The sequence below is a fragment of the Meles meles genome, chromosome 6, assembly GCF_922984935.1.
Source record: "Meles meles chromosome 6, mMelMel3.1 paternal haplotype, whole genome shotgun sequence".
NCBI classification, from domain to species: domain Eukaryota; kingdom Metazoa; phylum Chordata; class Mammalia; order Carnivora; family Mustelidae; genus Meles; species Meles meles.
In genome coordinates, this window is record NC_060071.1 from 24,639,784 (window position 1) to 24,664,504 (window position 24,721).

Genomic DNA, 24,721 nt, shown 5'->3' on the forward strand with positions numbered 1-24,721 from the left:
GGAAAGTTGGGCCAGGTCACTGGCAACGACTGGGGGCTGGGGGCATGCCGCCGTCGTCCCACATGGACCTGAGGCCTCCTTGTACGTCCAGCTGTGTCCTGTGCGCCCGAGAAGAGAGCGGACGTGAGTCCCTTGGTGTCAGGGCCCTCTGTCCCCTTCAGCGAGTGGTTGTCGCTCGAGTCACCCCAGCCGATGGTTCTGGAGAGGGCTGGAGAGGGCAGAGCTCATGAAGAATGCAGCAGACGCCCAAGTGTAAGCAGGGCACGGGAGGCTGCTGAAGTACAGCCCTCGAATGTTTCCTCGGATTTCCCGAGTCAGCAAGGTTTCCCTGGCCCAGGGGAAGAGTGGCGAGCCCCGGGCCACAGCAGGCCATGGGGCTGAGCCGGTCCTCTGAGGCCCCCAGAGGAAGCGCCGCCACAAGGGGAGAGTCAGGACCCTCCTGCAGGGCGGGCCGCGGTCTCCCGCCTTGCGCTGCTTGGTGGGAGACGGTGAGACGCGATTCCCTTTTTCGCCCTGGGCGATCAGGGCCTGGGGGCCACCGTTGGCTGCGAGTGCCAGGGCCCGGGTCCCTAGACCACCGCGGTCCCCATGTGTGGGAAGGCGTCCTTCGGGCCCTCACTTCCGGGTGCGCCACGCTTTGCTTGGGGCCCCGGCAGACATCGGGGGAGCACTGGAAATCCCTGTGCTCCAGGCCATGCTCTGGGGCCTTTCCTAGCAAGGGGAGGCTCCCACGGGGGCCCGGATCTCCGTGGATTTGGGAAGGCCAGGGATGGGCAGCGGGTCCCTTGTGTCCTGCCCCTTGCCCGCGGACCCGAGCCCTGGGTGGGTCAGCCGCCCGCCTGGACAGCACCGGCCAGGGCTTCGGGCTGGAGAGTTCTTGGCGGCATGGCACGGGCCAGCGAGCACGCCGTTCCGACGGCCGGCCTCCCCCTCCCTCCTTAGGCCCCCATCCCCAAGCGAGGATCTGGCCCTGACCACCAAGTCTTGCATCGCCCAGCCCCGCCGCCAGGTCCCATGCCTCAGGAAGCCGGGGTATGGCGCCGTCCTGAGAGCAGCCTCGGTAAGCAGCTTCTGGGTGGTAGGGGACCTCCCGCGTCGCCTCGGGCGTGCTTGGGTCAATGATGAGAACTCATATGGTCTCGAAGAGCGATGAGGACCTAAAAATCATGCTCAATAGGATTACGCTGAGGCCCAAGGCAGGGGACCGTGCCGGGGTCAGCCTCCCCCAGAGCGTCGGGGCAGTGAGGGTGCGCTGCAGGTGGCCGCGGGAGGAGAACCACCTCTCGAGGCTCTCTGCTGTGGCCCCCGGACGTCGGTGCACCTGCGGGTGCCGACGGGGTGTTCTGGCGTTCCAGCTGGTCTACCGACCCAGGCCTCTTCCCCGGACAGCTGCCCGAGAGCCAGGGCTTAGCCACCCTTGTGTCCTTGTGTCTTTCAGCGGGCCTGGCTGGCAAGGTTCTTGGCGCGTCTCCCACCAGGAGAGGTGAGCGGAAGCCTCTGGGCTCCGAGGGAGGCCCCAGACCCCTTGGCCTGGCATCGGGAAGCGGGGACCCCAGCAGGGACTCCGCAGCTGGGCCTGGGCTGGGGATGCGGGTCCTCATTGTCCGGACGGCACCGAAGTCCCCGTGAGCGTGTGCCCCTGAGCCATCCCAGGGGCAGGGATCGCGAAACGTGGGCCGGGGGGCTGACAAGGCCTGGAAAGCGCGGGCTGGCCGCCCAAGGCCCAGGTGCACCCGAGGCCTCCTGATCAATTGCGGCGTGTCCGGGGGGCCCAGAAAGGGAGTGGACGTGAGACCCGTGGTCTCGGAGGCCACTGTGCCCTTGAGCAACACCTTGTTGCTCAAGGCCCGGCCCATGGCAGGTTTCTGCGGGCTGCACTGGCCCGAGCTCCTGTCCCGTCCTGCAGACGACCAAGGCGTTTGGGGCCCCGGGAGGCCACTTCCGAAGAGCCCACGAGGATTCGTTGAGCTGGCCAGACGGCACGGTTCCACTGGGGCGGGGGGGCAGAAACTGCACGTCCCAGGCCACAGCAGCCGTTGGGGCTCAGCCTCTCACCTGAGACTCTCAAGCACCCGGGATAGGGTCGTGGTGAAGCGGCACTGCACGGGCCGAGTCAGGTCCCTCGTCCAGAGCGGCCAGCGGGCGGTGTGCCTTGCTGCCGTGGTGGAGAGTGACCTGGCTTTCCCCGCTCGGCCGTGGGGGAGCCCTGGGCCCCGGCAACCTTTGGCTTCCCGGGCAGGGGCTCAGGTCCTTGGCTCCCAGGTGGCTCCAGGAGAGGGTGGGCGGCGTCCTGGCCAAACCTCCCGGGCCGCCGCTCTTGGCTCGCCACTCCGGGAGACAGCGGGGACCCGGCCAAAGCCCTGTGGTCCATGCCATGGTCAGGGGCCGTTCTCCAGAAGGCTGGGCTCCCACAGGGACCACGGTCTCCATTGCTTTGGGATGCCCCGGAAAGGGCAGCCGGGCCCTTGGGCCCGGCTCCTTCCTGGCGGACACCTGCCATGCTTGGCTCTGAACTCTGCCGGGCCCCCAGTGGCCAGGACTCCGGGAAAGGGGGTCCTGGGCCGCACGGCAGGCGCTTCAGACCAGGACGTTTGGACAGCTGGTCTCTCCGTCTCTCCTTAGAAACCCATCCACAATCGAGAAGCTCGCCCAGATGAGCACGTCTTGATTGGCCCCGCCCTGCCCAGAGGTCTCACGTCTCAGGACCCGGGGGCATGGACGCGGTGCGGAATGCAGCCCCGGTAAGCAGCTTCGGGGTGCCCCGAGGCCGCACGCATCGCCACCAGCTTGCTTGGGTCAGTGATGAGAACTCAAGTGGTCTCGAAGAGCGATGATGACCTAAAAATCATGCTCAATAGGATTACGCTGAGGCCCAAGACAGGCGTCTGTGCCGGGATCAGCCTCCCCCAGACCCTGGGGACCCTGGAGGTGCGCCGCAGTTGTGGGCGTGAGGCCATCGTACCCTCGGGGCTCCCCGTGCTGGCCCTGGCCTGTCTGTGCCCGTCAGGGGTCCGCTCGAGGTCGTGAGGCGTTCCGCCCGGCCTCCGGACCCAATCCACCTCGCAGGACAGCTCCCTCGGTGCCATTGCTTAGGAGACCGTTGCCCCTTGTGTCTTTCAGCGGGCCTCGGGGGCCGGAACTTGGTGCGGCGTGACCCAAGAGAGGTGAGTGGAAGACTCTGGGCCTGCAGGGAGATGCCAGGCGCCATGGGCATTGTCCGCGGAGCCCGGATCCCCGCACGGGCCCCGGCTCCAGCACTGTGCTAGGGATGGGGGCTGTGGTGGCCCACACAGCGTGGACCTGCCCATGCACAGCCGCCCTTCAGCAATCCCACGTGCAGGGAATGGGAAAGTTGGGCCAGGTCACTGGCAACGACTGGGGGCTGGGGGCATGCCGCCGTCGTCCCACATGGACCTGAGGCCTCCTTGTACGTCCAGCTGTGTCCTGTGCGCCCGAGAAGAGAGCGGACGTGAGTCCCTTGGTGTCAGGGCCCTCTGTCCCCTTCAGCGAGTGGTTGTCGCTCGAGTCACCCCAGCCGATGGTTCTGGAGAGGGCTGGAGAGGGCAGAGCTCATGAAGAATGCAGCAGACGCCCAAGTGTAAGCAGGGCACGGGAGGCTGCTGAAGTACAGCCCTCGAATGTTTCCTCGGATTTCCCGAGTCAGCAAGGTTTCCCTGGCCCAGGGGAAGAGTGGCGAGCCCCGGGCCACAGCAGGCCATGGGGCTGAGCCGGTCCTCTGAGGCCCCCAGAGGAAGCGCCGCCACAAGGGGAGAGTCAGGACCCTCCTGCAGGGCGGGCCGCGGTCTCCCGCCTTGCGCTACTTGGTGGGAGACGGTGAGACGCGATTCCCTTTTTCGCCCTGGGCGATCAGGGCCTGGGGGCCACCGTTGGCTGCGAGTGCCAGGGCCCGGGTCCCTAGACCACCGCGGTCCCCATGTGTGGGAAGGCGTCCTTCGGGCCCTCACTTCCGGGTGCGCCACGCTTTGCTTGGGGCCCCGGCAGACATCGGGGGAGCACTGGAAATCCCTGTGCTCCAGGCCATGCTCTGGGGCCTTTCCTAGCAAGGGGAGGCTCCCACGGGGGCCCGGATCTCCGTGGATTTGGGAAGGCCAGGGATGGGCAGCGGGTCCCTTGTGTCCTGCCCCTTGCCCGCGGACCCGAGCCCTGGGTGGGTCAGCCGCCCGCCTGGACAGCACCGGCCAGGGCTTCGGGCTGGAGAGTTCTTGGCGGCATGGCACGGGCCAGCGAGCACGCCGTTCCGACGGCCGGCCTCCCCCTCCCTCCTTAGGCCCCCATCCCCAAGCGAGGATCTGGCCCTGACCACCAAGTCTTGCATCGCCCAGCCCCGCCGCCAGGTCCCATGCCTCAGGAAGCCGGGGTATGGCGCTGTCCTGAGAGCAGCCTCGGTAAGCAGCTTCTGGGTGGTAGGGGACCTCCCGCGTCGCCTCGGGCGTGCTTGGGTCAATGATGAGAACTCATATGGTCTCGAAGAGCGATGAGGACCTAAAAATCACGCTCAATAGGATTACGCTGAGGCCCAAGGCAGGGGACCGTGCCGGGGTCAGCCTCCCCCAGAGCGTCGGGGCAGTGAGGGTGCGCTGCAGGTGGCCGCGGGAGGAGAACCACCTCTCGAGGCTCTCTGCTGTGGCCCCCGGACGTCGGTGCACCTGCGGGTGCCGACGGGGTGTTCTGGCGTTCCAGCTGGTCTACCGACCCAGGCCTCTTCCCCGGACAGCTGCCCGAGAGCCAGGGCTTAGCCACCCTTGTGTCCTTGTGTCTTTCAGCGGGCCTGGCTGGCAAGGTTCTTGGCGCGTCTCCCACCAGGAGAGGTGAGCGGAAGCCTCTGGGCTCCGAGGGAGGCCCCAGACCCCTTGGCCTGGCATCGGGAAGCGGGGACCCCAGCAGGGACTCCGCAGCTGGGCCTGGGCTGGGGATGCGGGTCCTCATTGTCCGGACGGCACCGAAGTCCCCGTGAGCGTGTGCCCCTGAGCCATCCCAGGGGCAGGGATCGCGAAACGTGGGCCGGGGGGCTGACAAGGCCTGGAAAGCGCGGGCTGGCCGCCCAAGGCCCAGGTGCACCCGAGGCCTCCTGATCAATTGCGGCGTGTCCGGGGGGCCCAGAAAGGGAGTGGACGTGAGACCCGTGGTCTCGGAGGCCACTGTGCCCTTCAGCAACACCTTGTTGCTCAAGGCCCGGCCCATGGCAGGTTTCTGCGGGCTGCACTGGCCCGAGCTCCTGTCCCGTCCTGCAGACGACCAAGGCGTTTGGGGCCCCGGGAGGCCACTTCCGAAGAGCCCACGAGGATTCGTTGAGCTGGCCAGACGGCACGGTTCCACTGGGGCGGGGGGGCAGAAACTGCACGTCCCAGGCCACAGCAGCCGTTGGGGCTCAGCCTCTCACCTGAGACTCTCAAGCACCCGGGATAGGGTCGTGGTGAAGCGGCACTGCACGGGCCGAGTCAGGTCCCTCGTCCAGAGCGGCCAGCGGGCGGTGTGCCTTGCTGCCGTGGTGGAGAGTGACCTGGCTTTCCCCGCTCGGCCGTGGGGGAGCCCTGGGCCCCGGCAACCTTTGGCTTCCCGGGCAGGGGCTCAGGTCCTTGGCTCCCAGGTGGCTCCAGGAGAGGGTGGGCGGCGTCCTGGCCAAACCTCCCGGGCCGCCGCTCTTGGCTCGCCACTCCGGGAGACAGCGGGGACCCGGCCAAAGCCCTGTGGTCCATGCCATGGTCAGGGGCCGTTCTCCAGAAGGCTGGGCTCCCACAGGGACCACGGTCTCCATTGCTTTGGGATGCCCCGGAAAGGGCAGCCGGGCCCTTGGGCCCGGCTCCTTCCTGGCGGACACCTGCCATGCTTGGCTCCGAACTCTGCCGGGCCCCCAGTGGCCAGGACTCCGGGAAAGGGGGCCCTGGGCCGCACGGCAGGCGCTTCAGACCAGGACGTTTGGACAGCTGGTCTCTCCGTCTCTCCTTAGAAACCCATCCACAATCGAGAAGCTCGCCCAGATGAGCACGTCTTGCTTGGCCCCGCCCTGCCCAGAGGTCTCACGTCTCAGGACCCGGGGGCATGGACGCGGTGCGGAATGCAGCCCCGGTAAGCAGCTTCGGGGTGCCCCGAGGCCGCACGCATCGCCACCAGCTTGCTTGGGTCAGTGATGAGAACTCAAGTGGTCTCGAAGAGCGATGATGACCTAAAAATCATGCTCAATAGGATTACGCTGAGGCCCAAGACAGGCGTCTGTGCCGGGATCAGCCTCCCCCAGACCCTGGGGACCCTGGAGGTGCGCCGCAGTTGTGGGCGTGAGGCCATCGTACCCTCGGGGCTCCCCGTGCTGGCCCTGGCCTGTCTGTGCCCGTCAGGGGTCCGCTCGAGGTCGTGAGGCGTTCCGCCCGGCCTCCGGACCCAATCCACCTCGCAGGACAGCTCCCTCGGTGCCATTGCTTAGGAGACCGTTGCCCCTTGTGTGTTTCAGCGGGCCTCGGGGGCCGGAACTTGGTGCGGCGTGACCCAAGAGAGGTGAGTGGAAGACTCTGGGCCTGCAGGGAGATGCCAGGCGCCATGGGCATTGTCCGCGGAGCCCGGATCCCCGCACGGGCCCCGGCTCCAGCACTGTGCTAGGGATGGGGGCTGTGGTGGCCCACACAGCGTGGACCTGCCCATGCACAGCCGCCCTTCAGCAATCCCACGTGCAGGGAATGGGAAAGTTGGGCCAGGTCACTGGCAACGACTGGGGGCTGGGGGCATGCCGCCGTCGTCCCACATGGACCTGAGGCCTCCTTGTACGTCCAGCTGTGTCCTGTGCGCCCGAGAAGAGAGCGGACGTGAGTCCCTTGGTGTCAGGGCCCTCTGTCCCCTTCAGCGAGTGGTTGTCGCTCGAGTCACCCCAGCCGATGGTTCTGGAGAGGGCTGGAGAGGGCAGAGCTCATGAAGAATGCAGCAGACGCCCAAGTGTAAGCAGGGCACGGGAGGCTGCTGAAGTACAGCCCTCGAATGTTTCCTCGGATTTCCCGAGTCAGCAAGGTTTCCCTGGCCCAGGGGAAGAGTGGCGAGCCCCGGGCCACAGCAGGCCATGGGGCTGAGCCGGTCCTCTGAGGCCCCCAGAGGAAGCGCCGCCACAAGGGGAGAGTCAGGACCCTCCTGCAGGGCGGGCCGCGGTCTCCTGCCTTGCGCTGCTTGGTGGGAGACGGTGAGACGCGATTCCCTTTTTCGCCCTGGGCGATCAGGGCCTGGGGGCCACCGTTGGCTGCGAGTGCCAGGGCCCGGGTCCCTAGACCACCGCGGTCCCCATGTGTGGGAAGGCGTCCTTCGGGCCCTCACTTCCGGGTGCGCCACGCTTTGCTTGGGGCCCCGGCAGACATCGGGGGAGCACTGGAAATCCCTGTGCTCCAGGCCATGCTCTGGGGCCTTTCCTAGCAAGGGGAGGCTCCCACGGGGGCCCGGATCTCCGTGGATTTGGGAAGGCCAGGGATGGGCAGCGGGTCCCTTGTGTCCTGCCCCTTGCCCGCGGACCCGAGCCCTGGGTGGGTCAGCCGCCCGCCTGGACAGCACCGGCCAGGGCTTCGGGCTGGAGAGTTCTTGGCGGCATGGCACGGGCCAGCGAGCACGCCGTTCCGACGGCCGGCCTCCCCCTCCCTCCTTAGGCCCCCATCCCCAAGCGAGGATCTGGCCCTGACCACCAAGTCTTGCATCGCCCAGCCCCGCCGCCAGGTCCCATGCCTCAGGAAGCCGGGGTATGGCGCCGTCCTGAGAGCAGCCTCGGTAAGCAGCTTCTGGGTGGTAGGGGACCTCCCGCGTCGCCTCGGGCGTGCTTGGGTCAATGATGAGAACTCATATGGTCTCGAAGAGCGATGAGGACCTAAAAATCACGCTCAATAGGATTACGCTGAGGCCCAAGGCAGGGGACCGTGCCGGGGTCAGCCTCCCCCAGAGCGTCGGGGCAGTGAGGGTGCGCTGCAGGTGGCCGCGGGAGGAGAACCACCTCTCGAGGCTCTCTGCTGTGGCCCCCGGACGTCGGTGCACCTGCGGGTGCCGACGGGGTGTTCTGGCGTTCCAGCTGGTCTACCGACCCAGGCCTCTTCCCCGGACAGCTGCCCGAGAGCCAGGGCTTAGCCACCCTTGTGTCCTTGTGTCTTTCAGCGGGCCTGGCTGGCAAGGTTCTTGGCGCGTCTCCCACCAGGAGAGGTGAGCGGAAGCCTCTGGGCTCCGAGGGAGGCCCCAGACCCCTTGGCCTGGCATCGGGAAGCGGGGACCCCAGCAGGGACTCCGCAGCTGGGCCTGGGCTGGGGATGCGGGTCCTCATTGTCCGGACGGCACCGAAGTCCCCGTGAGCGTGTGCCCCTGAGCCATCCCAGGGGCAGGGATCGCGAAACGTGGGCCGGGGGGCTGACAAGGCCTGGAAAGCGCGGGCTGGCCGCCCAAGGCCCAGGTGCACCCGAGGCCTCCTGATCAATTGCGGCGTGTCCGGGGGGCCCAGAAAGGGAGTGGACGTGAGACCCGTGGTCTTGGAGGCCACTGTGCCCTTGAGCAACACCTTGTTGCTCAAGGCCCGGCCCATGGCAGGTTTCTGCGGGCTGCACTGGCCCGAGCTCCTGTCCCGTCCTGCAGACGACCAAGGCGTTTGGGGCCCCGGGAGGCCACTTCCGAAGAGCCCACGAGGATTCGTTGAGCTGGCCAGACGGCACGGTTCCACTGGGGCGGGGGGGCAGAAACTGCACGTCCCAGGCCACAGCAGCCGTTGGGGCTCAGCCTCTCACCTGAGACTCTCAAGCACCCGGGATAGGGTCGTGGTGAAGCGGCACTGCACGGGCCGAGTCAGGTCCCTCGTCCAGAGCGGCCAGCGGGCGGTGTGCCTTGCTGCCGTGGTGGAGAGTGACCTGGCTTTCCCCCGCTCGGCCGTGGGGGAGCCCTGGGCCCCGGCAACCTTTGGCTTCCCGGGCAGGGGCTCAGGTCCTTGGCTCCCAGGTGGCTCCAGGAGAGGGTGGGCGGCGTCCTGGCCAAACCTCCCGGGCCGCCGCTCTTGGCTCGCCACTCCGGGAGACAGCGGGGACCCGGCCAAAGCCCTGTGGTCCATGCCATGGTCAGGGGCCGTTCTCCAGAAGGCTGGGCTCCCACAGGGACCACGGTCTCCATTGCTTTGGGATGCCCCGGAAAGGGCAGCCGGGCCCTTGGGCCCGGCTCCTTCCTGGCGGACACCTGCCATGCTTGGCTCCGAACTCTGCCGGGCCCCCAGTGGCCAGGACTCCGGGAAAGGGGGCCCTGGGCCGCACGGCAGGCGCTTCAGACCAGGACGTTTGGACAGCTGGTCTCTCCGTCTCTCCTTAGAAACCCATCCACAATCGAGAAGCTCGCCCAGATGAGCACGTCTTGCTTGGCCCCGCCCTGCCCAGAGGTCTCACGTCTCAGGACCCGGGGGCATGGACGCGGTGCGGAATGCAGCCCCGGTAAGCAGCTTCGGGGTGCCCCGAGGCCGCACGCATCGCCACCAGCTTGCTTGGGTCAGTGATGAGAACTCAAGTGGTCTCGAAGAGCGATGATGACCTAAAAATCATGCTCAATAGGATTACGCTGAGGCCCAAGACAGGCGTCTGTGCCGGGATCAGCCTCCCCCAGACCCTGGGGACCCTGGAGGTGCGCCGCAGTTGTGGGCGTGAGGCCATCGTACCCTCGGGGCTCCCCGTGCTGGCCCTGGCCTGTCTGTGCCCGTCAGGGGTCCGCTCGAGGTCGTGAGGCGTTCCGCCCGGCCTCCGGACCCAATCCACCTCGCAGGACAGCTCCCTCGGTGCCATTGCTTAGGAGACCGTTGCCCCTTGTGTCTTTCAGCGGGCCTCGGGGGCCGGAACTTGGTGCGGCGTGACCCAAGAGAGGTGAGTGGAAGACTCTGGGCCTGCAGGGAGATGCCAGGCGCCATGGGCATTGTCCGCGGAGCCCGGATCCCCGCACGGGCCCCGGCTCCAGCACTGTGCTAGGGATGGGGGCTGTGGTGGCCCACACAGCGTGGACCTGCCCATGCACAGCCGCCCTTCAGCAATCCCACGTGCAGGGAATGGGAAAGTTGGGCCAGGTCACTGGCAACGACTGGGGGCTGGGGGCATGCCGCCGTCGTCCCACATGGACCTGAGGTCTCCTTGTACGTCCAGCTGTGTCCTGTGCGCCCGAGAAGAGAGCGGACGTGAGTCCCTTGGTGTCAGGGCCCTCTGTCCCCTTCAGCGAGTGGTTGTCGCTCGAGTCACCCCAGCCGATGGTTCTGGAGAGGGCTGGAGAGGGCAGAGCTCATGAAGAATGCAGCAGACGCCCAAGTGTAAGCAGGGCACGGGAGGCTGCTGAAGTACAGCCCTCGAATGTTTCCTCGGATTTCCCGAGTCAGCAAGGTTTCCCTGGCCCAGGGGAAGAGTGGCGAGCCCCGGGCCACAGCAGGCCATGGGGCTGAGCCGGTCCTCTGAGGCCCCCAGAGGAAGCGCCGCCACAAGGGGAGAGTCAGGACCCTCCTGCAGGGCGGGCCGCGGTCTCCTGCCTTGCGCTGCTTGGTGGGAGACGGTGAGACGCGATTCCCTTTTTCGCCCTGGGCGATCAGGGCCTGGGGGCCACCGCTGGCTGCGAGTGCCAGGGCCCGGGTCCCTAGACCACCGCGGTCCCCATGTGTGGGAAGGCGTCCTTCGGGCCCTCACATCCGGGTGCGCCACGCTTTGCTTGGGGCCCCGGCAGACATCGGGGGAGCACTGGAAATCCCTGTGCTCCAGGCCAGGCTCTGGGGCCTTTCTCAGCAAGGGGAGGCTCCCGCGGGGGCCCGGATCTCCGTGGATTTGGGAAGGCCAGGGATGGGCAGCGGGTCCCTTGTGTCCTGCCCCTTGCCCGCGGACCCGAGCCCTGGGTGGGTCAGCCGCCCGCCTGGACAGCACCGGCCAGGGCTTCGGGCTGGAGAGTTCTTGGCGGCATGGCACGGGCCAGCGAGCACGCCGTTCCGACGGCCGGCCTCCCCCTCCCTCCTTAGGCCCCCATCCCCAAGCGAGGATCTGGCCCTGACCACCAGGTCTTGCATCGCCCAGCCCCGCCGCCAGGTCCCATGCCTCAGGAAGCCGGGGTATGGCGCTGTCCTGAGAGCAGCCTCGGTAAGCAGCTTCTGGGTGGTAGGGGACCTCCCGCGTCGCCTCGGGCGTGCTTGGGTCAATGATGAGAACTCATATGGTCTCGAAGAGCGATGAGGACCTAAAAATCACGCTCAATAGGATTACGCTGAGGCCCAAGGCAGGGGACCGTGCCGGGGTCAGCCTCCCCCAGAGCGTCGGGGCAGTGAGGGTGCGCTGCAGGTGGCCGCGGGAGGAGAACCACCTCTCGAGGCTCTCTGCTGTGGCCCCCGGACGTCGGTGCACCTGCGGGTGCCGACGGGGTGTTCTGGCGTTCCAGCTGGTCTACCGACCCAGGCCTCTTCCCCGGACAGCTGCCCGAGAGCCAGGGCTTAGCCACCCTTGTGTCCTTGTGTCTTTCAGCGGGCCTGGCTGGCAAGGTTCTTGGCGCGTCTCCCACCAGGAGAGGTGAGCGGAAGCCTCTGGGCTCCGAGGGAGGCCCCAGACCCCTTGGCCTGGCATCGGGAAGCGGGGACCCCAGCAGGGACTCCGCAGCTGGGCCTGGGCTGGGGATGCGGGTCCTCATTGTCCGGACGGCACCGAAGTCCCCGTGAGCGTGTGCCCCTGAGCCATCCCAGGGGCAGGGATCGCGAAACGTGGGCCGGGGGGCTGACAAGGCCTGGAAAGCGCGGGCTGGCCGCCCAAGGCCCAGGTGCACCCGAGGCCTCCTGATCAATTGCGGCGTGTCCGGGGGGCCCAGAAAGGGAGAGGACGTGAGACCCGTGGTCTCGGAGGCCACTGTGCCCTTCAGCAACACCTTGTTGCTCAAGGCCCGGCCCATGGCAGGTTTCTGCGGGCTGCACTGGCCCGAGCTCCTGTCCCGTCCTGCAGACGACCAAGGCGTTTGGGGCCCCGGGAGGCCACTTCCGAAGAGCCCACGAGGATTCGTTGAGCTGGCCAGACGGCACGGTTCCACTGGGGCGGGGGGGCAGAAACTGCACGTCCCAGGCCACAGCAGCCGTTGGGGCTCAGCCTCTCACCTGAGACTCTCAAGCACCCGGGATAGGGTCGTGGTGAAGCGGCACTGCACGGGCCGAGTCAGGTCCCTCGTCCAGAGCGGCCAGCGGGCGGTGTGCCTTGCTGCCGTGGTGGAGAGTGACCTGGCTTTCCCCGCTCGGCCGTGGGGGAGCCCTGGGCCCCGGCAACCTTTGGCTTCCCGGGCAGGGGCTCAGGTCCTTGGCTCCCAGGTGGCTCCAGGAGAGGGTGGGCGGCGTCCTGGCCAAACCTCCCGGGCCGCCGCTCTTGGCTCGCCACTCCGGGAGACAGCGGGGACCCGGCCAAAGCCCTGTGGTCCATGCCATGGTCAGGGGCCGTTCTCCAGAAGGCTGGGCTCCCACAGGGACCACGGTCTCCATTGCTTTGGGATGCCCCGGAAAGGGCAGCCGGGCCCTTGGGCCCGGCTCCTTCCTGGCGGACACCTGCCATGCTTGGCTCCGAACTCTGCCGGGCCCCCAGTGGCCAGGACTCCGGGAAAGGGGGCCCTGGGCCGCACGGCAGGCGCTTCAGACCAGGACGTTTGGACAGCTGGTCTCTCCGTCTCTCCTTAGAAACCCATCCACAATCGAGAAGCTCGCCCAGATGAGCACGTCTTGCTTGGCCCCGCCCTGCCCAGAGGTCTCACGTCTCAGGACCCGGGGGCATGGACGCGGTGCGGAATGCAGCCCCGGTAAGCAGCTTCGGGGTGCCCCGAGGCCGCACGCATCGCCACCAGCTTGCTTGGGTCAGTGATGAGAACTCAAGTGGTCTCGAAGAGCGATGATGACCTAAAAATCATGCTCAATAGGATTACGCTGAGGCCCAAGACAGGCGTCTGTGCCGGGATCAGCCTCCCCCAGACCCTGGGGACCCTGGAGGTGCGCCGCAGTTGTGGGCGTGAGGCCATCGTACCCTCGGGGCTCCCCGTGCTGGCCCTGGCCTGTCTGTGCCCGTCAGGGGTCCGCTCGAGGTCGTGAGGCGTTCCGCCCGGCCTCCGGACCCAATCCACCTCGCAGGACAGCTCCCTCGGTGCCATTGCTTAGGAGACCGTTGCCCCTTGTGTCTTTCAGCGGGCCTCGGGGGCCGGAACTTGGTGCGGCGTGACCCAAGAGAGGTGAGTGGAAGACTCTGGGCCTGCAGGGAGATGCCAGGCGCCATGGGCATTGTCCGCAGAGCCCGGATCCCCGCACGGGCCCCGGCTCCAGCACTGTGCTAGGGATGGGGGCTGTGGTGGCCCACACAGCGTGGACCTGCCCATGCACAGCCACCCTTCAGCAATCCCACGTGCAGGGAATGGGAAAGTTGGGCCAGGTCACTGGCAACGACTGGGGGCTGGGGGCATGCCGCCGTCGTCCCACATGGACCTGAGGTCTCCTTGTACGTCCAGCTGTGTCCTGTGCGCCCGAGAAGAGAGCGGACGTGAGTCCCTTGGTGTCAGGGCCCTCTGTCCCCTTCAGCGAGTGGTTGTCGCTCGAGTCACCCCAGCCGATGGTTCTGGAGAGGGCTGGAGAGGGCAGAGCTCATGAAGAATGCAGCAGACGCCCAAGTGTAAGCAGGGCACGGGAGGCTGCTGAAGTACAGCCCTCGAATGTTTCCTCGGATTTCCCGAGTCAGCAAGGTTTCCCTGGCCCAGGGGAAGAGTGGCGAGCCCCGGGCCACAGCAGGCCATGGGGCTGAGCCGGTCCTCTGAGGCCCCCAGAGGAAGCGCCGCCACAAGGGGAGAGTCAGGACCCTCCTGCAGGGCGGGCCGCGGTCTCCCGCCTTGCGCTGCTTGGTGGGAGACGGTGAGACGCGATTCCCTTTTTCGCCCTGGGCGATCAGGGCCTGGGGGCCACCGCTGGCTGCGAGTGCCAGGGCCCGGGTCCCTAGACCACCGCGGTCCCCATGTGTGGGAAGGCGTCCTTCGGGCCCTCACATCCGGGTGCGCCACGCTTTGCTTGGGGCCCCGGCAGACATCGGGGGAGCACTGGAAATCCCTGTGCTCCAGGCCAGGCTCTGGGGCCTTTCTCAGCAAGGGGAGGCTCCCGCGGGGGCCCGGATCTCCGTGGATTTGGGAAGGCCAGGGATGGGCAGCGGGTCCCTTGTGTCCTGCCCCTTGCCCGCGGACCCGAGCCCTGGGTGGGTCAGCCGCCCGCCTGGACAGCACCGGCCAGGGCTTCGGGCTGGAGAGTTCTTGGCGGCATGGCACGGGCCAGCGAGCACGCCGTTCCGACGGCCGGCCTCCCCCTCCCTCCTTAGGCCCCCATCCCCAAGCGAGGATCTGGCCCTGACCACCAGGTCTTGCATCGCCCAGCCCCGCCGCCAGGTCCCATGCCTCAGGAAGCCGGGGTATGGCGCTGTCCTGAGAGCAGCCTCGGTAAGCAGCTTCTGGGTGGTAGGGGACCTCCCGCGTCGCCTCGGGCGTGCTTGGGTCAATGATGAGAACTCATATGGTCTCGAAGAGCGATGAGGACCTAAAAATCACGCTCAATAGGATTACGCTGAGGCCCAAGGCAGGGGACCGTGCCGGGGTCAGCCTCCCCCAGAGCGTCGGGGCAGTGAGGGTGCGCTGCAGGTGGCCGCGGGAGGAGAACCACCTCTCGAGGCTCTCTGCTGTGGCCCCCGGACGTCGGTGCACCTGCGGGTGCCGACGGGGTGTTCTGGCGTTCCAGCTGGTCTACCGACCCAGGCCTCTTCCCCGGACAGCTGCCCGAGAGCCAGGGCTTAGCCACCCTTGTGTCCTTGTGTCTTTCAGCGGGCCTGGCTGGCAAGGTTCTTGGCGCGTCTCCCACCAGGAGAGGTGAGCGGAAGCCTCTGGGCTCCGAGGGAGGCCCCAGACCCCTTGGCCTGGCATCGGGAAGCGGGGACCCCAGCAGGGACTCCGCAGCTGGGCCTGGGCTGGGGATGCGGGTCCTCATTGTCCGGACGGCACCGAAGTCCCCGTGAGCGTGTGCCCCTGAGCCATCCCAGGGGCAGGGATCGCGAAACGTGGGCCGGGGGGCTGACAAGGCCTGGAAAGCGCGGGCTGGCCGCCCAAGGCCCAGGTGCACCCGAGGCCTCCTGATCAATTGCGGCGTGTCCGGGGGGCCCAGAAAGGGAGTGGACGTGAGACCCGTGGTCTCGGAGGCCACTGTGCCCTTGAGCAACACCTTGTTGCTCAAGGCCCGGCCCATGGCAGGTTTCTGCGGGCTGCACTGGCCCGAGCTCCTGTCCCGTCCTGCAGACGACCAAGGCGTTTGGGGCCCCGGGAGGCCACTTCCGAAGAGCCCACGAGGATTCGTTGAGCTGGCCAGACGGCACGGTTCCACTGGGGCGGGGGGGCAGAAACTGCACGTCCCAGGCCACAGCAGCCGTTGGGGCTCAGCCTCTCACCTGAGACTCTCAAGCACCCGGGATAGGGTCGTGGTGAAGCGGCACTGCACGGGCCGAGTCAGGTCCCTCGTCCAGAGCGGCCAGCGGGCGGTGTGCCTTGCTGCCGTGGTGGAGAGTGACCTGGCTTTCCCCGCTCGGCCGTGGGGGAGCCCTGGGCCCCGGCAACCTTTGGCTTCCCGGGCAGGGGCTCAGGTCCTTGGCTCCCAGGTGGCTCCAGGAGAGGGTGGGCGGCGTCCTGGCCAAACCTCCCGGGCCGCCGCTCTTGGCTCGCCACTCCGGGAGACAGCGGGGACCCGGCCAAAGCCCTGTGGTCCATGCCATGGTCAGGGGCCGTTCTCCAGAAGGCTGGGCTCCCACAGGGACCACGGTCTCCATTGCTTTGGGATGCCCCAGAAAGGGCAGCCGGGCCCTTGGGCCCAGCTCCTTCCTGGCGGACACCTGCCATGCTTGGCTCCGAACTCTGCCGGGCCCCCAGTGGCCAGGACTCCGGGAAAGGGGGCCCTGGGCCGCACGGCAGGCGCTTCAGACCAGGACGTTTGGACAGCTGGTCTCTCCGTCTCTCCTTAGAAACCCATCCACAATCGAGAAGCTCGCCCAGATGAGCACGTCTTGCTTGGCCCCGCCCTGCCCAGAGGTCTCACGTCTCAGGACCCGGGGGCATGGACGCGGTGCGGAATGCAGCCCCGGTAAGCAGCTTCGGGGTGCCCCGAGGCCGCACGCATCGCCACCAGCTTGCTTGGGTCAGTGATGAGAACTCAAGTGGTCTCGAAGAGCGATGATGACCTAAAAATCATGCTCAATAGGATTACGCTGAGGCCCAAGACAGGCGTCTGTGCCGGGATCAGCCTCCCCCAGACCCTGGGGACCCTGGAGGTGCGCCGCAGTTGTGGGCGTGAGGCCATCGTACCCTCGGGGCTCCCCGTGCTGGCCCTGGCCTGTCTGTGCCCGTCAGGGGTCCGCTCGAGGTCGTGAGGCGTTCCGCCCGGCCTCCGGACCCAATCCACCTCGCAGGACAGCTCCCTCGGTGCCATTGCTTAGGAGACCGTTGCCCCTTGTGTCTTTCAGCGGGCCTCGGGGGCCGGAACTTGGTGCGGCGTGACCCAAGAGAGGTGAGTGGAAGACTCTGGGCCTGCAGGGAGATGCCAGGCGCCATGGGCATTGTCCGCGGAGCCCGGATCCCCGCACGGGCCCCGGCTCCAGCACTGTGCTAGGGATGGGGGCTGTGGTGGCCCACACAGCGTGGACCTGCCCATGCACAGCCGCCCTTCAGCAATCCCACGTGCAGGGAATGGGAAAGTTGGGCCAGGTCACTGGCAACGACTGGGGGCTGGGGGCATGCCGCCGTCGTCCCACATGGACCTGAGGCCTCCTTGTACGTCCAGCTGTGTCCTGTGCGCCCGAGAAGAGAGCGGACGTGAGTCCCTTGGTGTCAGGGCCCTCTGTCCCCTTCAGCGAGTGGTTGTCGCTCGAGTCACCCCAGCCGATGGTTCTGGAGAGGGCTGGAGAGGGCAGAGCTCATGAAGAATGCAGCAGACGCCCAAGTGTAAGCAGGGCACGGGAGGCTGCTGAAGTACAGCCCTCGAATGTTTCCTCGGATTTCCCGAGTCAGCAAGGTTTCCCTGGCCCAGGGGAAGAGTGGCGAGCCCCGGGCCACAGCAGGCCATGGGGCTGAGCCGGTCCTCTGAGGCCCCCAGAGGAAGCGCCGCCACAAGGGGAGAGTCAGGACCCTCCTGCAGGGCGGGCCGCGGTCTCCCGCCTTGCGCTGCTTGGTGGGAGACGGTGAGACGCGATTCCCTTTTTCGCCCTGGGCGATCAGGGCCTGGGGGCCACCGCTGGCTGCGAGTGCCAGGGCCCGGGTCCCTAGACCACCGCGGTCCCCATGGGTGGGAAGGCGTCCTTCGGGCCCTCACATCCGGGTGCGCCACGCTTTGCTTGGGGCCCCGGCAGACATCGGGGGAGCACTGGAAATCCCTGTGCTCCAGGCCAGGCTCTGGGGCCTTTCTCAGCAAGGGGAGGCTCCCGCGGGGGCCCGGATCTCCGTGGATTTGGGAAGGCCAGGGATGGGCAGCGGGTCCCTTGTGTCCTGCCCCTTGCCCGCGGACCCGAGCCCTGGGTGGGTCAGCCGCCCGCCTGGACAGCACCGGCCAGGGCTTCGGGCTGGAGAGTTCTTGGCGGCATGGCACGGGCCAGCGAGCACGCCGTTCCGACGGCCGGCCTCCCCCTCCCTCCTTAGGCCCCCATCCCCAAGCGAGGATCTGGCCCTGACCACCAGGTCTTGCATCGCCCAGCCCCGCCGCCAGGTCCCATGCCTCAGGAAGCCGGGGTATGGTGCTGTCCTGAGAGCAGCCTCGGTAAGCAGCTTCTGGGTGGTAGGGGACCTCCCGCGTCGCCTCGGGCGTGCTTGGGTCAATGATGAGAACTCATATGGTCTCGAAGAGCGATGAGGACCTAAAAATCACGCTCAATAGGATTACGCTGAGGCCCAAGGCAGGGGACCGTGCCGGGGTCAGCCTCCCCCAGAGCGTCGGGGCAGTGAGGGTGCGCTGCAGGTGGCCGCGGGAGGAGAACCACCTCTCGAGGCTCTCTGCTGTGGCCCCCGGACGTCGGTGCACCTGCGGGTGCCGACGGGGTGTTCTGGCGTTCCAGCTGGTCTACCGACCCAGGCCTCTTCCCCGGACAGCTGCCCGAGAGCCAGGGCTTAGCCACCCTTGTGTCCTTGTGTCTTTCAGCGGGCCTGGCTGGCAAGGTTCTTGGCGCGTCTCCCACCAGGAGAGGTGAGCGGAAGCCTCTGGGCTCCGAGGGAGGCCCCAGACCCCTTGGCCTGGCATCGGGAAGCGGGGACCCCAGCAGGGACTCCGCAGCTGGGCCTGGGCTGGGGATGCGGGTCCTCATTGTCCGGACGGCACCGAAGTCCCCGTGAGCGTGTGCCCCTGAGCCATCCCAGGGGCAGGGATCGCGAAACGTGGGCCGGGGGGCTGACAAGGCCTGGAAAGCGCGGGCTGGCCGCCCAAGGCCCAGGTGCACCCGAGGCCTCCTGATCAATTGCGGCGTGTCCGGGGGGCCCAGAAAGGGAGTGGACGTGAGACCCGTGGTCTCGGAGGCCACTGTGCCCTTGAGCAACACCTTGTTGCTCAAGGCCCGGCCCATGGCAGGTTTCTGCGGGCTGCACTGGCCCGAGCTCCTGTCCCGTCCTGCAGACGACCAAGGCGTTTGGGGCCCCGGGAGGCCACTTCCGAAGAGCCCACGAGGATTCGTTGAGCTGGCCAGACGGCACGGTTCCACTGGGGCGGGGGGCAGAAACTGCACGTCCCAGGCCACAGCAGCCGTTGGGGCTCAGCCTCTCACCTGAGACTCTCAAGCACCCGGGATAGGGTCGTGGTGAAGCGGCACTGCACGGGCCGAGTCAGGTCCCTCGTCCAGAGCGGCCAGCGGGCGGTGTGCCTTGCTGCCGTGGTGGAGAGTGACCTGGCTTTCCCCGCTCGGCCGTGGGGGAGCCCTGGGCCCCGGCAACCTTTGGCTTCCCGGGCAGGGGCTCAGGTCCTTGGCTCCCAGGTGGCTCCAGGAGAGGGTGGGCGGCGTCCTGGCCAAACCTCCCGGGCCGCCGCTCTTGGCTCGCCACTCCGGGAGACAGCGGGGACCCGGCCAAAGCCCTGTGGTCCATGCCATGGTCAGGGGCCGTTCTCCAGAAGGCTGGGCTCCCACAGGGACCACGGTCTCCATTGCTTTGGGATGCCCCGGAAAGGGCAGCCGGGCCCTTGGGCCCGGCTCCTTCCTGGCGGACACCTGCCATGCTTGGCTCCGAACTCTGCCGGGCCCCCAGTGGCCAGGACTCCGGGAAAGGGGGCCCTGGGCCGCACGGCAGGCGCTTCAGACCAGGACGTTTGGACAGCTGGTCTCTCCGTCTCTCCTTAGAAACCCATCCACAATCGAGAAGCTCGCCCAGATGAGCACGTCTTGCTTGGCCCCGCCCTGCCCAGAGGTCTCACGTCTCAGGACCCGGGGGCATGGACGCGGTGCGGAATGCAGCCCCGGTAAGCAGCTTTGGGGTGCCCCGAGGCCGCACGCATCGCCACCAGCTTGCTTGGGTCAGTGATGAGAACTCAAGTGGTCTCGAAGAGCGATGATGACCTAAAAATCATGCTCAATAGGATTACGCTGAGGCCCAAGACAGGCGTCTGTGCCGGGATCAGCCTCCCCCAGACCCTGGGGACCCTGGAGGTGCGCCGCAGTTGTGGGCGTGAGGCCATCGTACCCTCGGGGCTCCCCGTGCTGGCCCTGGCCTGTCTGTGCCCGTCAGGGGTCCGCTCGAGGTCGTGAGGCGTTCCGCCCGGCCTCCGGACCCAATCCACCTCGCAGGACAGCTCCCTCGGTGCCATTGCTTAGGAGACCGTTGCCCCTTGTGTCTTTCAGCGGGCCTCGGGGGCCGGAACTTGGTGCGGCGTGACCCAAGAGAGGTGAGTGGAAGACTCTGGGCCTGCAGGGAGATGCCAGGCGCCATGGGCATTGTCCGCGGAGCCCGGATCCCCGCACGGGCCCCGGCTCCAGCACTGTGCTAGGGATGGGGGCTGTGGTGGCCCACACAGCGTGGACCTGCCCATGCACAGCCGCCCTTCAGCAATCCCACGTGCAGGGAATGGGAAAGTTGGGCCAGGTCACTGGCAACGACTGGGGGCTGGGGGCATGCCGCCGTCGTCCCACATGGACCTGAGGCCTCCTTGTACGTCCAGCTGTGTCCTGTGCGCCCGAGAAGAGAGCGGACGTGAGTCCCTTGGTGTCAGGGCCCTCTGTCCCCTTCAGCGAGTGGTTGTCGCTCGAGTCACCCCAGCCGATGGTTCTGGAGAGGGCTGGAGAGGGCAGAGCTCATGAAGAATGCAGCAGACGCCCAAGTGTAAGCAGGGCACGGGAGGCTGCTGAAGTACAGCCCTCGAATGTTTCCTCGGATTTCCCGAGTCAGCAAGGTTTCCCTGGCCCAGGGGAAGAGTGGCGAGCCCCGGGCCACAGCAGGCCATGGGGCTGAGCCGGTCCTCTGAGGCCCCCAGAGGAAGCGCCGCCACAAGGGGAGAGTCAGGACCCTCCTGCAGGGCGGGCCGCGGTCTCCCGCCTTGCGCTGCTTGGTGGGAGACGGTGAGACGCGATTCCCTTTTTCGCCCTGGGCGATCAGGGCCTGGGGGCCACCGCTGGCTGCGAGTGCCAGGGCCCGGGTCCCTAGACCACCGCGGTCCCCATGGGTGGGAAGGCGTCCTTCGGGCCCTCACATCCGGGTGCGCCACGCTTTGCTTGGGGCCCCGGCAGACATCGGGGGAGCACTGGAAATCCCTGTGCTCCAGGCCAGGCTCTGGGGCCTTTCTCAGCAAGGGGAGGCTCCCGCGGGGGCCCGGATCTCCGTGGATTTGGGAAGGCCAGGGATGGGCAGCGGGTCCCTTGTGTCCTGCCCCTTGCCCGCGGACCCGAGCCCTGGGTGGGTCAGCCGCCCGCCTGGACAGCACCGGCCAGGGCTTCGGGCTGGAGAGTTCTTGGCGGCATGGCACGGGCCAGCGAGCACGCCGTTCCGACGGCCGGCCTCCCCCTCCCTCCTTAGGCCCCCATCCCCAAGCGAGGATCTGGCCCTGACCACCAGGTCTTGCATCGCCCAGCCCCGCCGCCAGGTCCCATGCCTCAGGAAGCCGGGGTATGGTGCTGTCCTGAGAGCAGCCTCGGTAAGCAGCTTCTGGGTGGTAGGGGACCTCCCGCGTCGCCTCGGGCGTGCTTGGGTCAATGATGAGAACTCATATGGTCTCGAAGAGCGATGAGGACCTAAAAATCACGCTCAATAGGATTACGCTGAGGCCCAAGGCAGGGGACCGTGCCGGGGTCAGCCTCCCCCAGAGCGTCGGGGCAGTGAGGGTGCGCTGCAGGTGGCCGCGGGAGGAGAACCACCTCTCGAGGCTCTCTGCTGTGGCCCCCGGACGTCGGTGCACCTGCGGGTGCCGACGGGGTGTTCTGGCGTTCCAGCTGGTCTACCGACCCAGGCCTCTTCCCCGGACAGCTGCCCGAGAGCCAGGGCTTAGCCACCCTTGTGTCCTTGTGTCTTTCAGCGGGCCTGGCTGGCAAGGTTCTTGGCGCGTCTCCCACCAGGAGAGGTGAGCGGAAGCCTCTGGGCTCCGAGGGAGGCCCCAGACCCCTTGGCCTGGCATCGGGAAGCGGGGACCCCAGCAGGGACTCCGCAGCTGGGCCTGGGCTGGGGATGCGGGTCCTCATTGTCCGGACGGCACCGAAGTCCCCGTGAGCGTGTGCCCCTGAGCCATCCCAGGGGCAGGGATCGCGAAACGTGGGCCGGGGGGCTGACAAGGCCTGGAAAGCGCGGGCTGGCCGCCCAAGGCCCAGGTGCACCCGAGGCCTCCTGATCAATTGCGGCGTGTCCGGGGGGCCCAGAAAGGGAGTGGACGTGAGACCCGTGGTCTCGGAGGCCACTGTGCCCTTGAGCAACACCTTGTTGCTCAAGGCCCGGCCCATGGCAGGTTTCTGCGGGCTGCACTGGCCCGAGCTCCTGTCCCGTCCTGCAGACGACCAAGGCGTTTGGGGCCCCGGGAGGCCACTTCCGAAGAGCCCACGAGGATTCGTTGAGCTGGCCAGACGGCACGGTTCCACTGGGGCGGGGGGCAGAAACTGCACGTCCCAGGCCACAGCAGCCGTTGGGGCTCAGCCTCTCACCTGAGACTCTCAAGCACCCGGGATAGGGTCGTGGTGAAGCGGCACTGCACGGGCCGAGTCAGGTCCCTCGTCCAGAGCGGCCAGCGGGCGGTGTGCCTTGCTGCCGTGGTGGAGAGTGACCTGGCTTTCCCCGCTCGGCCGTGGGGGAGCCCTGGGCCCCGGCAACCTTTGGCTTCCCGGGCAGGGGCTCAGGTCCTTGGCTCCCAGGTGGCTCCAGGAGAGGGTGGGCGGCGTCCTGGCCAAACCTCCCGGGCCGCCGCTCTTGGCTCGCCACTCCGGGAGACAGCGGGGACCCGGCCAAAGCCCTGTGGTCCATGCCATGGTCAGGGGCCGTTCTCCAGAAGGCTGGGCTCCCACAGGGACCACGGTCTCCATTGCTTTGGGATGCCCCGGAAAGGGCAGCCGGGCCCTTGGGCCCGGCTCCTTCCTGGCGGACACCTGCCATGCTTGGCTCCGAACTCTGCCGGGCCCCCAGTGGCCAGGACTCCGGGAAAGGGGGCCCTGGGCCGCACGGCAGGCGCTTCAGACCAGGACGTTTGGACAGCTGGTCTCTCCGTCTCTCCTTAGAAACCCATCCACAATCGAGAAGCTCGCCCAGATGAGCACGTCTTGCTTGGCCCCGCCCTGCCCAGAGGTCTCACGTCTCAGGACCCGGGGGCATGGACGCGGTGCGGAATGCAGCCCCGGTAAGCAGCTTCGGGGTGCCCCGAGGCCGCACGCATCGCCACCAGCTTGCTTGGGTCAGTGATGAGAACTCAAGTGGTCTCGAAGAGCGATGATGACCTAAAAATCATGCTCAATAGGATTACGCTGAGGCCCAAGACAGGCGTCTGTGCCGGGATCAGCCTCCCCCAGACCCTGGGGACCCTGGAGGTGCGCCGCAGTTGTGGGCGTGAGGCCATCGTACCCTCGGGGCTCCCCGTGCTGGCCCTGGCCTGTCTGTGCCCGTCAGGGGTCCGCTCGAGGTCGTGAGGCGTTCCGCCCGGCCTCCGGACCCAATCCACCTCGCAGGACAGCTCCCTCGGTGCCATTGCTTAGGAGACCGTTGCCCCTTGTGTCTTTCAGCGGGCCTCGGGGGCCGGAACTTGGTGCGGCGTGACCCAAGAGAGGTGAGTGGAAGACTCTGGGCCTGCAGGGAGATGCCAGGCGCCATGGGCATTGTCCGCGGAGCCCGGATCCCCGCACGGGCCCCGGCTCCAGCACTGTCCTAGGGATGGGGGCTGTGGTGGCCCACACAGCGTGGACCTGCCCATGCACAGCCGCCCTTCAGCAATCCCACGTGCAGGGAATGGGAAAGTTGGGCCAGGTCACTGGCAACGACTGGGGGCTGGGGGCATGCCGCCGTCGTCCCACATGGACCTGAGGCCTCCTTGTACGTCCAGCTGTGTCCTGTGCGCCCGAGAAGAGAGCGGACGTGAGTCCCTTGGTGTCAGGGCCCTCTGTCCCCTTCAGCGAGTGGTTGTCGCTCGAGTCACCCCAGCCGATGGTTCTGGAGAGGGCTGGAGAGGGCAGAGCTCATGAAGAATGCAGCAGACGCCCAAGTGTAAGCAGGGCACGGGAGGCTGCTGAAGTACAGCCCTCGAATGTTTCCTCGGATTTCCCGAGTCAGCAAGGTTTCCCTGGCCCAGGGGAAGAGTGGCGAGCCCCGGGCCACAGCAGGCCATGGGGCTGAGCCGGTCCTCTGAGGCCCCCAGAGGAAGCGCCGCCACAAGGGGAGAGTCAGGACCCTCCTGCAGGGCGGGCCGCGGTCTCCCGCCTTGCGCTGCTTGGTGGGAGACGGTGAGACGCGATTCCCTTTTTCGCCCTGGGCGATCAGGGCCTGGGGGCCACCGCTGGCTGCGAGTGCCAGGGCCCGGGTCCCTAGACCACCGCGGTCCCCATGGGTGGGAAGGCGTCCTTCGGGCCCTCACATCCGGGTGCGCCACGCTTTGCTTGGGGCCCCGGCAGACATCGGGGGAGCACTGGAAATCCCTGTGCTCCAGGCCAGGCTCTGGGGCCTTTCTCAGCAAGGGGAGGCTCCCGCGGGGGCCCGGATCTCCGTGGATTTGGGAAGGCCAGGGATGGGCAGCGGGTCCCTTGTGTCCTGCCCCTTGCCCGCGGACCCGAGCCCTGGGTGGGTCAGCCGCCCGCCTGGACAGCACCGGCCAGGGCTTCGGGCTGGAGAGTTCTTGGTGGCATGGCACGGGCCAGCGAGCACGCCGTTCCGACGGCCGGCCTCCCCCTCCCTCCTTAGGCCCCCATCCCCAAGCGAGGATCTGGCCCTGACCACCAGGTCTTGCATCGCCCAGCCCCGCCGCCAGGTCCCATGCCTCAGGAAGCCGGGGTATGGCGCTGTCCTGAGAGCAGCCTCGGTAAGCAGCTTCTGGGTGGTAGGGGACCTCCCGCGTCGCCTCGGGCGTGCTTGGGTCAATGATGAGAACTCATATGGTCTCGAAGAGCGATGAGGACCTAAAAATCACGCTCAATAGGATTACGCTGAGGCCCAAGGCAGGGGACCGTGCCGGGGTCAGCCTCCCCCAGAGCGTCGGGGCAGTGAGGGTGCGCTGCAGGTGGCCGCGGGAGGAGAACCACCTCTCGAGGCTCTCTGCTGT

The 24,721-nt window shown here is 67.6% G+C and overlaps 15 non-coding genes across 15 annotated transcripts; all 15 read left to right on the forward strand.

Annotated features, from left to right (window-relative positions):
- The first annotated feature begins 1,112 nt into the window (after nt 1-1,112).
- LOC123945420 lies at nt 1,113-1,193 on the forward strand. Its single transcript, XR_006819248.1, has one exon. It is a non-coding gene; the product is annotated as a small nucleolar RNA SNORD115 (small nucleolar RNA).
- A 1,600-nt stretch (nt 1,194-2,793) lies between these two features.
- Nucleotides 2,794-2,874, forward strand: LOC123945659. Its single transcript, XR_006819476.1, has one exon. It is a non-coding gene; the product is annotated as a small nucleolar RNA SNORD115 (small nucleolar RNA).
- A 1,584-nt stretch (nt 2,875-4,458) lies between these two features.
- Nucleotides 4,459-4,539, forward strand: LOC123945506. Its single transcript, XR_006819329.1, has one exon. It is a non-coding gene; the product is annotated as a small nucleolar RNA SNORD115 (small nucleolar RNA).
- A 1,600-nt stretch (nt 4,540-6,139) lies between these two features.
- LOC123945660 lies at nt 6,140-6,220 on the forward strand. Its single transcript, XR_006819477.1, has one exon. It is a non-coding gene; the product is annotated as a small nucleolar RNA SNORD115 (small nucleolar RNA).
- Nucleotides 6,221-7,804: 1,584 nt separating this feature from the next.
- Nucleotides 7,805-7,885, forward strand: LOC123945507. Its single transcript, XR_006819330.1, has one exon. It is a non-coding gene; the product is annotated as a small nucleolar RNA SNORD115 (small nucleolar RNA).
- A 1,601-nt stretch (nt 7,886-9,486) lies between these two features.
- Nucleotides 9,487-9,567, forward strand: LOC123945661. The gene has a single exon (XR_006819478.1). It is a non-coding gene; the product is annotated as a small nucleolar RNA SNORD115 (small nucleolar RNA).
- A 1,584-nt stretch (nt 9,568-11,151) lies between these two features.
- On the forward strand, nt 11,152-11,232 carry LOC123945508. Its single transcript, XR_006819331.1, has one exon. It is a non-coding gene; the product is annotated as a small nucleolar RNA SNORD115 (small nucleolar RNA).
- A 1,600-nt stretch (nt 11,233-12,832) lies between these two features.
- On the forward strand, nt 12,833-12,913 carry LOC123945662. The gene has a single exon (XR_006819479.1). It is a non-coding gene; the product is annotated as a small nucleolar RNA SNORD115 (small nucleolar RNA).
- A 1,584-nt stretch (nt 12,914-14,497) lies between these two features.
- LOC123945509 lies at nt 14,498-14,578 on the forward strand. Its single transcript, XR_006819332.1, has one exon. It is a non-coding gene; the product is annotated as a small nucleolar RNA SNORD115 (small nucleolar RNA).
- A 1,600-nt stretch (nt 14,579-16,178) lies between these two features.
- LOC123945663 lies at nt 16,179-16,259 on the forward strand. The gene has a single exon (XR_006819480.1). It is a non-coding gene; the product is annotated as a small nucleolar RNA SNORD115 (small nucleolar RNA).
- A 1,584-nt stretch (nt 16,260-17,843) lies between these two features.
- On the forward strand, nt 17,844-17,924 carry LOC123945510. Its single transcript, XR_006819333.1, has one exon. It is a non-coding gene; the product is annotated as a small nucleolar RNA SNORD115 (small nucleolar RNA).
- Nucleotides 17,925-19,523: 1,599 nt separating this feature from the next.
- LOC123945664 lies at nt 19,524-19,604 on the forward strand. The gene has a single exon (XR_006819481.1). It is a non-coding gene; the product is annotated as a small nucleolar RNA SNORD115 (small nucleolar RNA).
- Nucleotides 19,605-21,188: 1,584 nt separating this feature from the next.
- LOC123945511 lies at nt 21,189-21,269 on the forward strand. The gene has a single exon (XR_006819334.1). It is a non-coding gene; the product is annotated as a small nucleolar RNA SNORD115 (small nucleolar RNA).
- Nucleotides 21,270-22,868: 1,599 nt separating this feature from the next.
- On the forward strand, nt 22,869-22,949 carry LOC123945665. The gene has a single exon (XR_006819482.1). It is a non-coding gene; the product is annotated as a small nucleolar RNA SNORD115 (small nucleolar RNA).
- Nucleotides 22,950-24,533: 1,584 nt separating this feature from the next.
- On the forward strand, nt 24,534-24,614 carry LOC123945512. The gene has a single exon (XR_006819335.1). It is a non-coding gene; the product is annotated as a small nucleolar RNA SNORD115 (small nucleolar RNA).
- The last annotated feature ends 107 nt before the right edge of the window (nt 24,615-24,721 follow it).